At 39.1% G+C, this 14695-nt stretch overlaps 1 pseudogene; it reads right to left on the reverse strand.

The window, feature by feature from the left end:
• Window positions 1-250: 250 nt before the first annotated feature.
• Window positions 251-12345, reverse strand: LOC127943167 (5-hydroxytryptamine receptor 3A-like; annotated as a pseudogene).
• Between the last annotated feature and the right edge of the window lie 2350 nt (window positions 12346-14695).

A 14695-nucleotide genomic window follows, 5' to 3' on the forward strand; every position in this document is an offset into this window, starting at 1 on the left:
GTGGTTTTGTGGTCACAAATAATTCAGCTCTGCATATCGGTTATTGGCACATAAAGATGCAAATAATCGGTATTGGTTCTAATCAGGTCACCATAGGTCCTCTTTTTCCAGGACATGTCCTGGCCGGTTGTGATGTGTGGATCACGGTTATATCCATGGGTTGGGTAAAAAAAAAAAAGTTAATTTTGATTAATTCTGGGTGGATGAGAAAGATCACTAATAATAAAAATATTAACTACATTCACTAAAATAAAAATGCATTTTAACTGAACCATTTATTGGTCGATTTAACACTACAAAACCAATATCTAAACATGGAAAAATGCTAATAAGCAATATTGGTCATTCTCTACTCTCTATGTATTTCTGCTTTAGTGTACATGGGAAAACAACCAAAAGTATATAAATGTATATAAATATATATAAATATAAATATTCTGAGATAACAGACTTTATATATTTAATCATATATTTTCTGTTAGCCCTGTACTTTTTCTACTGGTTCATCCAAATGCACCACATGCATATGATTACAAGTGCGTATCCTGTGATTATCAACAGGTAAATGCGGAAGAGAAGGAAGTCCAGGATGTAGCCCACGTGGCACCACTGGTTCTGTAGATGGTCTTCTTTTCGTAGAATGGACAAATAAGTGTTCATCTCTCTAAGATCCTGACTGATCTGTCTGAGTTCAGGCACATCCAGTGTCATGGCTCCAGATGCTAGGGGACAAAAAAAAAAGCAAGCATTTAGTGTCTAAAACAAGGGGTGTCCAATCGTGCTCATGGAGGACCAACAGTTTAGCTGAGTTTAGCTTCAACCAGGTCCAACACACTTGTCTGGAAGTTTCAGTGAATCTGGAGACATTGATTAGCTACTTCAGGTGTGTTTAATTAGGGTTAAAGCTAAACTCCAAAGGACAGTGGCCCTCCAGGAACAGGTTTGGACACCTTTGATTTGAAAGTTAGCATCAGTTTCTATTCTTGTCTCACCATTACTGGATTTGTGTTGACTGGAATTTGATTCTGAAGGCTGGATGACCCATGGATTGGTTTCTTGTTTCCCTTCTATCTTGGCTAAAGGGTCTTCAGGGAAATTGTAGCAAATAAGTCGAGCAATAAAGCGCATCACCAGCACCTGAACCCAGTGTGGCACCTCCCTGTATTTCATTGAATTATGGTGGAGAACGCAGGTAATGAGGACCGTCTCCAGTAGACTTATGGTCATGAATGCCAGACACACTGAGAAATAAATACCTAAGGAGATGAAACCAAATTTTAGAGATGTGAAACTTAAACGAGTGTTCACATAATTCATATAATACCACATAAGAACATTTGTGAATCTTTTTGGTTAATGCCCTTTCCAAGCTCTCTGGAGGAAGAGTTTGGAAATGTGTTAGTGTGTCTTCAGGAACAGGGTTGGGAAACACTGGAGTAATAGTAAAGTAACCTATTTTACGCTCTTGAGTGTTATGACCAATGCTCGTTGTTTGACGTTCACACATTGTTCCATACAGGTGTGTTGTGGCTAACTGACCTATTAAAGGTGTCCCATTAGCAGTGCTGGGAAGCAGGTCATTCATAATGAGAAGAAAGACTGTATATCCCAGAATGAGGGTCATTTTGAAAGAGGATCGATCCACACTGTGAGGCGGCAAGTAGAAGGACAGGATGTCAATGATCATGAGGAAGGAGCTGGGGATGATCAGGTTCACCACGTACAGTATCGGCCGTCGCTTTATCACCACCTGCAGGATGGGAACAGGACGACTTGGACTGACACATTTAGCTTAAAGTGCTGGAATTTATTTAATTTAATTTTTTGGGAATATCACCATTTATGGAACCACACAATATATTGTGTCAATAAATAAAGAATTTGTTTTTAAGACTTGAAGACTTTGTTCCCTCTTTTTAATTTGGTTGAATTGTGGCCAGACTTTTTTGTACAATGTCGCCACAAATTAATAATTATCTCAGACACAATTCTGCAAGAAGACTGAATTGTGGGTTAAAAAATGCAATTACATTTTTATTACATGTCAGAAATAAAGAGAGAAAAGCTGAATTCTGAGTAAAAAAAAAAAAAAAACCAAATTGCTGGATAAAAGGTCAGAATTATTAGAGCCAAACTGCAGTCCTAAGAACAAGAAATAGTGTCCTTCTTGGGAACAAGGAAGTCTTGCTGTTTGCATCTAAACGTTGCTGTGCTAAAAGACTTTGCACTTCAGACCGGAGAAAGTAAGAATCGTTATCCTGTACTGAAGTTTTAACAATACTTCTGAAGCGAGGTGGTCTGCGAGCAAGTAACCTTGTTCTATGGCCTGCAGAACCCAATTTGACACGTCTGGGATGGCTTTCCAAGCCTAGAGCCAGGTGGCAAGTGGTCCGAGTCTGTTGAGTGACAGGTCGCCAAACGGGGCAGAAACCTGACTTTAGCAGTACTGCTCTTTTAAGTAAATAAGTCTGCTATTACAACAATAGTTTGGAATAGAGTGAAAAGGACAGGCCCAGGGTGAACAGTGCTTCCGTTGCCCGGAGCTAGATTGGGAACTGGAACGTGAGAATGAGTGTTTAGCCATCTGAGGGTGCTTTGATTTTAGTCGAGGCTGAGCTGGAGACAGAGAAGGCTTTGCAGGCTGCTGGGAAGATGAAGCCGTCTGGTTACCTGAACCAGCCGCCCAGCTGGAGCTCATAGGCATGAAGTTACACTGACCTGCGGTGACTTCTGTGCTGCAGTGTTTTGTAAAATTCGTCCATGGCAGGGCCGATTAACCCTGTAGGGGAGTCAGGGGAGTCAAGGAAGGTGATTTGGTCTGCATCCTTGATTTTCTTAAAATTGAGCCAAAGGTGTGCTCAAGTACTAGCATGCTGGCTATTGTGCAGGCAATCAGCGGGTCCATAGCCAGCATGGTGGTACTTGAGCGCCACCTGTGGCTCAATTTTAATAGCACGCTTAATAGCATTTAAGAGTTGTTTGCTGTGTACAGCTCCTTAAATAACGGTGGATAAACAGTGATGCAAAACAGAGTTGTCACCGCTCTGTTAATTATGATTTCATTCTTTTTTTGTCGTAGCTTAATGGTTTGAGGGTTGGACTTGTAACCCGAAGTTTGCGGGAGTCTCAGTTCTGGCAGGAATTGTCAGTGTGGTGAATGAATAACCAGTGCTATCTTCAGCACATTGATGAGCATCATTCATCTAAGCGCTGGACGTAGGCTCTTCTGGAGCCGGCTGAGCTGAGATTCTCCACAGCCTTGGTGAGGATGTTGAATCAGTTCACTTTCCGCACCACTCCGTGATAACACACTGGGGAGAAGGGTGCCAGGATCCTCTCCGGAGCACACCCAATTCTCTGAATCTTAAGATGTCAGTAATTTTAGAGTCATTCTTCTTAAAAAGACCAAACCACTTATTGCAGATGAGGGGTACTGATCCTCACATGCAGGAAGTGCCTTCCTGCTGCAGAGGCTGTTCCACAGCGAGATGGTCTTTGCGCTGAAGGAGAAAATTCTGATGAATGGCACTCAGAGCAGACTTACATGGCAGTCGGTGCCACCTCTTTTGGCGGGCTGAAGCGCCATTTATTCGTGCAGCTCAATAAGCGAGATCAAATCATGCTTCAGTATCCGTAAACTCTAGTTTATCCCATAAGCATATAACATAACCGTTCAATAGGAAACAGCGTAGCATTTCAGTATGCATTTCTAAACATAGACTATTACACACCCATTATGCCTTTGTCTCTTTCTTACCCAGAAAGTGATGATGTCCCATTCATCTATTCCAAACTTCAAAATGTCAGTGTCGCCCAAGATATCCACCAGCTCCCACTCTCCACTGGCCTGCAGATAACGCTTCGAGTTTACGGTCATCTCCTTAAAGGACAGGGCAGGACTGACACGGACGTCCTTTACTGAAGGGGTTACATGGATTACAGGGTGGAATACAAATATTTTACTCTTTTTCATTCCTAGGGCAAAATAGATTTATTTCAAAAGTCATTTAGTGTGAAAAACTGATATTCTCTTACTGCCATATGTTGACTTCACATTACTGCATGTGAAAGTCCACAGAAACTAACAAGACCGATTAAGTGGGTCTTTACAAAACTCAGAAACACATGAATGGAAAATGCTTTCATGACAAATACTGCATGCGCTGAGATGGCAGGAAATGAGGAGAGGAATGAAAGAGGAGACGTTACTGGTATGCATGTAGGAGCCGAAGGTGAAAGAGCAGTTCTGTATGTCGAAAGGGAAACTGAAGATCTGTAGGTTACAAGCGCTAACCAGCCTCAGCATCCTGTCATAGCGGATGTGGCCCGTGTGGTTCACATACACGTAAGGACAGGCCTGAGATACATCGTCATCCACGCTAAAAGGGGAAAAGAGAGGGAGAGAGTTGAAATTATATATATATGTATATATATTTTTAGAAATCACTTGTAGCATAAATTATTTTAAAGCTTCCTCTAAGACAAAAATAGTCCATTTCAATTTACAGAATTGGCCTAAACAAGACGAAAGCTGCAACAGTATAAGACGGGTTATATTTAATGCTTTAAATCTTTTGAAGTCATTATTTCTACAGTTTTTTGTATTGAAAAGTCCACAGTGACACCAGACATGAAAGTACCCCCCTTTTCAGCTAAAGCCTGTTAACAATATAGATATATATAACTATAGCATTACAGAGTATTGCAGGGAGGGATGATGCATTTTTAGACCAAAACCCGGAAACAAGAATCCAGCACCTCCAAAGGCGATGGGTTTTTGAAGGGGTTTTTGTTTAAATGACTAAAGTAAGGTCTGTGGTTAAACGCAAGCTCAAGATATTTTCAGTTTATTCTACCACATAAAATACATCAGTAAAACCCCCTTGTTATTTAAAAAAAGGCAATTTCTAACAAGTGGCTGAATCGAACTACAGATGTTCATCACGCATATTCTTAGTAGTCACTGTCCAAGCATTGGGTTTATAATCACTCTATTTAAAGTTTTCTAATGCAAACTTAAAAAAATGTATTTAAATAAAGACAAAGACTTGACAGAAGTTGAGAATTTGTTGGTTCATGTTTTTATGTATTAACTCTTATCATAAGTTTTTAATGCTTTAATGATGTGTTAGCTAATGCCTTCGTCTTGTGATGTGTTGTGTTAAGATTAACAAAATCACAGTGCTGGGTAGACTACTTACAAATTGTAGTCTGTTACTGATTGCAATTTATATGATGAAAATGTGAAGAATATATATGAAGAAAGTTCTGGCACATCCAACTATTAATTTCATCAATGCATTGGCAGAGGGAGTCAATGGGGCTGTAGTCATTTGGCGATAAGGGTAGGTAAATCTGGGTATCATCAGCATAGCTGTGTTAGGCAATTTGGTTCTTTTTCAGTATTTGACTTAGCATATACAGGCTAAACAAGAGTGGTGCAAGAATTGAGCCTTGTGGGACTCCACATGTCATGGACGTCCACTTAGACTTATGCTCTCCTAGACTCACACAATAGCCTCTCCCTTCTAAGTATGATCTGAACCATTTGAGTACCATCCCAGAAAGCCAGACCCAGTTTTCCAGTCTATGTAGAAGTATGTTATGATCGACAGTGTCAAACGCAGCACTGAGATCTAGCAATACCAGCACCAATTTTGTCACAATTTAAGCAAATATCATTTATTATCTTAATGAGTGCTGTTTCTGTGCTGTGATGCAGTCGAAAACCAGATTGAAAATTGTCCAGGTATCCATTTGAGTTTAAGTATTTGTTCATCTGATTAAAAACTACCTTTTCTATAATTTTGCCTATAAAATGAAGATTAGATATTGGTCTAAAATTTCTCAAAATGGTGTTATCAAGATTGCTCTTTTTCAGGAGGGGCTTAACAACTGCAGTTTGGAAATGTCCCAGAAAGAAGTGAGGTGTTCACAACTTCTAAAACATCTGCAGTTAAGCACACTTTTGTAAAAAGGTGTGGGAAGTGTGTCAAGATAGCAGGTTGACGATTTTAGGTGCTGCACTGTCTTCCAGAATTTTGCTATCAATTGCTTCAAAAATAGACATAGTATCTTTTTGATATTGTGGCCGAATCTGTCTGACCTCTGCATTACTTAAGGATGTGCTAATCGCCTTCCTGATATTGATGATCTTCTCAGAAAAGAAGGAAGCAAAGCTCATCAAAAAAAGAGCATTTCACTGGGAATCTGACTTGGGGGTTTTTTTCAGTCTCTCAACAGTGGCAAAAAGAGTATGAGTGTTGTTTATAAGGTCTGAGAAGAAGTTCTGTCTGGCTGTGGCTAGTTTCACATTAAAAGCATGAAGGCTGTCTTTATAGATGCTATAGTGAATTTAAAGTTTCGTCTTCCGCCACATCCGCTTGGCTTTTCTGCATTGTCTTTTCATAGTCTGAACTGCTGACGATCTTCTCCAAACTGATTTTTTTGTTTGTTTTCTTACTGACTATTACTGGAGCAATATCATCAATATCATTCTTATGAGTTGAAGGAATCAAGGAGAATATATCAACAGAGTCTGCAGAAATGCTTGGTGTTAAAGATATAGCCTCCATAAATAGTACACTAGTGTTCTCGTTTATGCATCTCCTTCTGACAGAGACAGATCTAGATTCAGTGGTAGCAGAGATCAATATATCAAAGAAAATACAGAATTGATCAGATAGTGCTACGTCCTTAATAACAATGGATGAAATGTTTAGACCCCTACTGATGATTAAGTCTAGAGTGTGTCCACCTTTGTGGGTGGGTCCATGCACATGCTGATAATGTGTCCGGTGAGCTGGGCTGTGTCTCTGGTGTTTTCCGATGGCTGTGATATGTTGTCCTAGCTTCCCTTTCCTGTGATATATCACAGTCAGTCTGTGAGGAGCTCTGTGGGCATGGCTCAGCCAGGATAGTGTCTATCAGCAGTGCTTGTTGTGGCTGCAAGGTGTTATCAGTGTCCTTGTGGGATATGTCAACCACATGATGACTCTGACCTGGTGTGTGTGTGTGATGAATGGTTTGACACACTCTGCTGAAGGATGTCAGAGGGAAAAGTAGATATTGTCATTAAGCACTCTAGCACCAAGTTTGTTTGGGTGGAGGCCATCCGGTTTAAACAATTGTCTATGGCCCCAGAAAAGATGTCCAAAGTTGAAGTTGTCGATGAAATTCACCCCTTTTATACTGCAAGATCTTTGTAGCCATGTATTCAGCCCAAGCATCCGTGAAAACATATTTGTTCCCCTTGCAGGGAGTGGTCCACTGATGAACGACTGAACTTTGTGTCTTCGAAGTGTTTCAAAGAGTTCACAGAAGTCCTTCTTAAGGAGTTCTGACTGCTCTTTCTGAATATCATTCTTTCCCACATGGATGATGATTCGATTTGTAGTCTTGTGCTTCATCAGAATGTTCTGAAGTTCCTTGTTCACATCAGAGACCGTTACTTGAGGAAGGCAGCATGTTGTTGTAGTCCTGCTACGGATGTTTCTGATAACAGAGTCACCCACTATCAGAGTCCTTGGCTCGGCTGCGCTCTGAGCTGAAAGCCACTGTCTGCTCGACCTTGAGCACCTGTTAGTAGCGGTGTTAGCTGCTGGCTGGTCCGACACATGTTTAATCACATTTGGGGATTCCTCACCCACATTCATTAATGCTTCAAATCTGTTCTCAATATGTACAGGGGGAGTTAGAATACCAGTATTTACAAGCCTTTTCATAGTCGAATCTAGGGTAGAGGAAGCTATGGCAGCAATACGAGAAACTCGTGACAATCTGATATCTCGTGTTCCTTTGTGTCTCGCTCCCTGTTTGTGCCGACGATTAGTGTGTATCAGTTTCGGCTTGTTCCTCTACACTTGGTTTAAACTGTTGAGATTCAGAAGATTCATGGGACTCACTGGCTGTATGCTGAGAGGGTCCTTGACTACGGTCTGTTGAGTGTTCCGTCTGATTTGGAAGTCCAGAAAGTAACTTTGTTTCAAGAATCACAATCCTTTATAGAAGTTTGCAGCAGTTCATGCAACAAGTAGATCCAATAGGAGGCATTTTCTCTCTCTTCTGTTTGAATCTAGACAGTTGTTATCCCGTCTCAGGAATGTAAGCTGTTAGCAGTGGGAGGTAAAGTCTTCTTTTTGTAGAATTATTCATTTCCCAAAGTTTTTAGTTTTAGCATTTGTGCCAGAAATCTGTTGTTTGAGCACTGTGCTGATCTGCTGAAGTAAAAAATCTTAGAAAAATCAGAGAAAAGTACAGAAATAAGAAGCAAAGTGCAGAGCAGTAAGCTAGAATGTCCTAACAGTAGCAAAGCCGGAAGCATGGTTTAAAGGGTTACTCCACCCCATAATTCAAATTTTGTCATTAATCACCATGTCGTTCCAAACCCGCGAAACCTTTGTTCATCTTCGGAACACAATTTAAGACATTTTGGTTGAAAACCGGGAGGCTTGTGACTGTCCCATAGACTGCCAACTAACTTACAAGGTCCTGAAAAGTATGAAAGACATCGTCAGAATAGTCCATCTGCCATCAGTGGTTCAACTTTAACGTTATGAAGCAACGAGAATACTTTTTGTATACAAAGAAGACAAAAATAATGACTTTTTCTCTCCACATCACTGTAGCACCATTTTGGAAAATATCTGCAAGCGTACTCTTTTCTGTGTCAGCCACAACACAAGGATTAATTTTGACAAGCATTTTGGATTAAGTCCTAGTCTTTATCTCGAGACTAAAATGCTTAATAGTCTTAGTCACGTTTTAGTCATTTGAGTCTTTCATAGTTTTAGTATATTATTAGTTGACTTAAAGTCATTCCATTTTTGTCACCTGTTCACATTCACTTAATCCATAACTGTATTTACGTGAGATACTCAATAGACATTTGGTCTTGGATTGCTGTGTGTGTATTTGAGCACTGAGAACTGATCAAATGCTGTATATGAGAACTGAAGAAGTGTGCGAGACCGATACACTTTCAAGAGCATGACAAGCCAACAGGTGGCAATATAATCTCAACCGTAAAGCCATGCTGGCCAATCAGAAGCCTGAAAAGTTTCCAGTAGGTGGAGATTACAGTGCTGGCTTCGACATCACAAGCCAAAAACGTTGGTTCCGTTGTCTACATGATAACACCGAGTTTTTGAAAATCCTCACCCTGGCAGGATGCACGGCCAAACCACCGCTGTGGTTTTAAAAATGATTGCATTCATGTGGACAGGGCCTTAGACAACAACAAACTGTGACTCATGGGAAAAATCACCTTATTCATACCCCTTCGGCTGCTGAGGTCATTGTTTCAGATCGCTAGTTTGCATTATGGTAGTCTATCCATCCACTGCGGCTGCCATACTGAGACTAGATATGCAAACGCTCCTTATCCAATTACAATTCAATGACAGGGACGCACATTTTGAGGGAAAAAATGGCCTATATGGTATTTTATGAATGTCCGGTATACCTTAAATGACATTATTGTTCTGTCTTGTCTTGTTAAGATGTGGCATAATTTAGTTATAATTTTTATCATCAGATATTAGTTTAAGCTCGCCAAAGTCTCCTCTTCATCACAGTTTTTTTTTTGTTAACAAATATTTTTAGTTGTCGTCTGTTAATGAAATGAATACTGTTTTTTTCAGTGTATTTACACTTTGATTTAAACAAAATCAGCGCATCTGTGCAGCACTACTGACACAGAAGGGCATATGCTACTTGTGTTCAGCTCATATTCTCCAAAATGGCACTACGGTGATGAGGAGAGCCACAGAGGAGACAATTTGTTGAATAAAATCGTTATTTTAGTTTTCATTGTGTACCATTAATATTCTCGTCGCTTCATAATGTTAGGGTTGGATCACTGATGGCAGATAGACTATTCTAACTATGTCTTTCATTCTTTTCTGGACTTTGACAGTGTAAATTTTGGGGTGGAATAACACTTTAAAAGCAGCCCAATTCTGTGGAAAAAATGTGGACTTGGCAATCCTGCATCCAAAAAGAACTGCAGGAATCAGATTTGACTAATCAAAGGTAAAGAATAAAGAGAGATGACTGACAAAACCAAACTGGAGTATTTGCTGCTCAACAGATCCTGAACTCATTGACAAATATCTGATCTTGTAAGAAGTGCTCACTTTACACAGAGTGCATGTGATCACAAAATCGACAGTGAAAGTGAACAGCGTGAACACTCATTCAAAAGAGATTTACATACTCCGAATACTGAGAGTGTATCACAGTGTCTGGTCTGTTTTTCCCTGGGTGTCCACTAGTGGTCTCAATTCCCCATAGCCACCCCACTGCAGGCACTAAATTTCCCACAAGCCTTTGTCCCATTCATCACTGTTAATTGCACACCTGTTAATTGCACTCAGCTGTCCCACTTTCATCGTTTGCACCTGTCCATATAAACCAGCCTGTCTCTATCTGTTTCATGGAGTCCTTGTTTTCAGTCACCCGGCTTTCTCGTGTTCCCTTGTGTTTTTCATGTTTCTCGTTTTTTGGACTGCTTTCGTTGTTTTTGACCTCCTGCCTGTCTTGGATTTGCTTGTGGATTACCCGTTAAAACACTACAGTTGGATCTCTGTTTCCTGTTTGCATTTGAAACAGAAGTACTCCGTCATGCCCAGATCCAGCAATGTGGGATTTTGTATATGTTCCCCAACCACCATAGAGGAGCAGATGGGGAGACTGTCGAACCTAACCACCCTACGTTAAAAGGGGAGTGAGGTGTGTGGTTTGTCTCAAGTCTTTTGGACAATGGCAGTGGGGCTGGGGTACAATGATGAGGCACTTAAAGACCTTTTTAATGCCTGCCTGGATAACCCTGTGCCTGAGTGGGAGATGAAGGAGCTGGAGATCCTGGATTTTTTGTGGTTCACCATGTCATGATTTGCTTGTGGATTACCCCATTAAAACACTGCAATTGGATCTCTCGTTTCCTGTGTGCATTCGTAACAGAGTGGCTCCCTGATGTGACAAAATTATACACAATATTAGAACGTTTAATAAGAGTGCACACATGAAAATTGCAGGAGCGAAACACTTTACTGAAGCAATGGTCAGAAATTCAGCGTAAGCGGGATAAAGAAAACAGCTGAATCCCAGATATTTTGGCCGATTAAGAAATCCTGGCCGGACAAATTTTTTTAGGACCAAAAAGAGGACATGTCCAGGGAAAAGAGGACGTATGGTCACACTACATAGACAATATTTATAGTTATTGTACTTGATGTGGATTGGCTTGTACCCGGATGAACAGTAAAATCAATGTTTATACATTATTGGAAAAATCTACTTAAGTTGTCACTTAAATAAGTGAAACCTCATTAATTCTCCTCAGAGCAGTACAAAACCCCAAACAAGTCCCAAACCTCCTCAGTGGAGGGCACTCACAACTCATAAACGATAATGTCAGGAGTCCAGAGATCTTTGACAGGAAGAGAGATCTTCGTAATGCCGTCACAGGCTTCTGGATCCCAAATCAGGAACTCATGGAACCAGTACTATAATGAAACAAGATTGAAGAACAGGATTTCAAAATATTCAGGTGATCATTCAAACATCTCTTAGTGTTCATGCCTACCAGCCTAAGCCAGAGAAATGTGGTGAGAATTTGTGTTTTTTCATTCTGCAAAACAGAATAAGCATCAGATGTTTAGACACAAGTACAGTTTACACAACCAGAGACATACCGCTGGTCCTGCACTGACTCACCACTCCCAAGATGGCATAGAGAGTGAAGGAGATGTTGGTTATGGTGGGGCTACTGAGATTGACAGAAGGTCTGAAGGACTTCTTGTCAATGACGTCCTGCAGAGAGTCGTAGGTGGGTCCACTTTGTCCTTCTTCACATTGGAGCATATTTGCCAGACACGACACTTAACATGACCATAAACCAGGGAAACTTGCTTAGTGGCTTCTTTGCTGCCCATTTATTAGCATGTATTAGCATTATTTATCTGCAGTCAGTTAACAAATGCTGCATTAAACAGTATTTTTGTATATAGGCATCCCAAAAAGTATTTGGAAACTTAAAACGCACACTTCAAAATTTACAGATATTTCACAAAAAAAAGTTACACGTCTATGGTGTCTTTGATAACATCATAGAAATATTTAGGCTGTGATCAATATAAACAGAAAAACTATTCCAACATTTTTAAATGTATATTGTTTGATCATCCTTAATGGATATTTCTAGCATATTTAACTTTAACAGTGAATTAAAAGTATCTTCTTTCTAGAGCACATTGTCAAATCTTATAAATTGACAAATAAAGCATAATTGAGTGTATGCCATATTTAATACAGAAACAATAGACATCACTCTAAAGCCGATCCTGGAACATGTGATAAGATCAGTTTAACATTTTAGAAATTTGTAACAAGTGAAGAAATCACATTTCAATTGCAGAAGCTGTAATTACTTGACAAAAGCCTAAGAAAGTAAAAATACATCACATTATAATAGATTTGACCAAACAACATTGACGTAGATAAATATGTGTATGTTATATCATTGTTTGGAATGCATAGCAAAAGAAAAGAAAAGAAAAGAAAAAAGAAAAACACCCACGGACTAAAAGACAATTGATTTGGTATAAATGGTAATTCTGAATCTCTGGAGATAATGCATAGTCGTTTTTAACAAAGACAAAAGAATAACAGACCCGAAACATTAATTATGACATCTATATATAAGTTTTAATTCATTACCTGTAAGTAGAATGAAAAATTCCAAAAGAAAATGCCAAATATGTCCCATAATGCTTGTGTGGATGAGATATCCTTTTGTTTCCGCTCACCGTTTACTTTCACAGATGAAATCTGATGACTTTCCTGGCACTATCATGTGTGGTTACCTGTTGTTTAACACCTCTGGTAACCACTGACCTATCCTATTTTAATAGCTTTGTATCCGTTTGGTTGAACTCATTAGTGATCTACTGTAACTTGTTTTTCCTGTACATGAAAAAACATGTTCAGTGCTACACATTTAATTAGAGGAAAGAACATCAGATTCACACTTGAGCTATTATGGCTCTTCAAGACATTATAAAATCTATGTTAGCATATTAAATCCACTTGAAAATATTTCCAGCTGTTTTTATAGTTATAGATTTCCACAAACTGTCCCTGATTGTATGGTACTCAACATACTGCATTTTGTGGCTTCTTTACAGACACATATTAAATTAAGAACTATCATCAACTATAATTATTAATTTAGCAATTAAACCATTTATTTCAATACATATATTAAACTTTTTACCACAATAACTTAAATGAATAAATCCATAAAAACGTTCAAACAAACACCAAAACTAGAAGCAAAGTTTGTGTGAAATTTAAATAATATTTAATTTTATCTAATATTAGAATATTTGATAATGACAGTGACAAAAGTCATTGCTATTCATGATACCAAAGCCAACAAAACATCTTTTGGGAATACAGATAAAACAATGTCAGACTCAGTGTACACGTTTGCTAAATACTGATACTAATACTAATACTTATTTATACTTTAAACCTTCTAAGACTGAATGTCTATGGGATAGGAAAGGGAAATTCTGTCATGATATACTCTCCCTGTAGTTGTTCCAAAACAAACTGTTGCAAGCAGTGGGTTTTTTTTTTTTTTTTTTTTTTGCTACCATAAAGTCTGTGGTTACTGTCCACATATTTGATCACCAACATTCTTCAAAAATATCTTTTTTGTGTGTTTGAAACAACTTGTGGATGAGAAAATTACGATAGAAATGTTATTTTTGGTGAATTACCCCTTTAAAGCCCCTATAACTAATATAGTAATATAATAAAATAACTAGAGTATTTTGCTGAAGATCCCTTGAATTACATCATAAATAAATCACGGCCCCATTGACATCATCAGATTTTGATGTCTTCAGTTTACAGAGAAGGCGATAATTATGGCCTTTTGTCTAGACTGTACAAGTGCAGCCACAGAATCATAATTGTGCTTAAACTCACAATGATAAAGAGAATATACATTAAAAAGAGCACGCGGTCAATGACCTGACCAAACATGATCCATTCATCTTTTCTGTTGTCATTATTGAATTGCTCTTCAACTTGGTGGCGGATGGCCAATAAATCTTTACTCATCTTCTTCATTTCATCAAGACATTGTTCCCAGACTCTCACTTGACTTCCACTAACTAGTTCTTCCTTTGGAATGTCAATCATGGCATTGTCAGTCATGCTGTTTTTGTTGAAAGTGCTCTCAGATCTGTTTGCTGTTGGAAAGAAACAAGACCACCGTTGGAAAACATCGTTTACACCAGTAATATTAATTCTGATATCAGGAAATTACCAATAACTCTAGTTATTGATAGTTCAGAACCATCCTGGAAGATATCTTGGCTGCCAAAAAGAGTCTTACCTACAATGTGTTTATCACAAGATTTCTTCATACAAACAAGTCGAGCAAGATATTTCAGAACCAGAATCCTGAGCCACTTAGGTAACGGAGGAAAGTCACAGGAACCACACACGACATTGGTGATGAGGATAGTCTCAAGGAGACTTGCTACCATCAAGGCCAAGCAGAGAGAGAAAAAAACATCTACATCGAGAGAGAAAGATAAGATTGGAGGTGAAGAGCGATCACCTATACTGCTGAAAAGATCAGATTAGAGTCATGGGCTTAGTTTCCCAAAAGCACTGT

The sequence above is a fragment of the Carassius gibelio genome, chromosome A22 (genome assembly GCF_023724105.1).
Source record: "Carassius gibelio isolate Cgi1373 ecotype wild population from Czech Republic chromosome A22, carGib1.2-hapl.c, whole genome shotgun sequence".
Lineage (NCBI taxonomy): Eukaryota > Metazoa > Chordata > Actinopteri > Cypriniformes > Cyprinidae > Carassius > Carassius gibelio.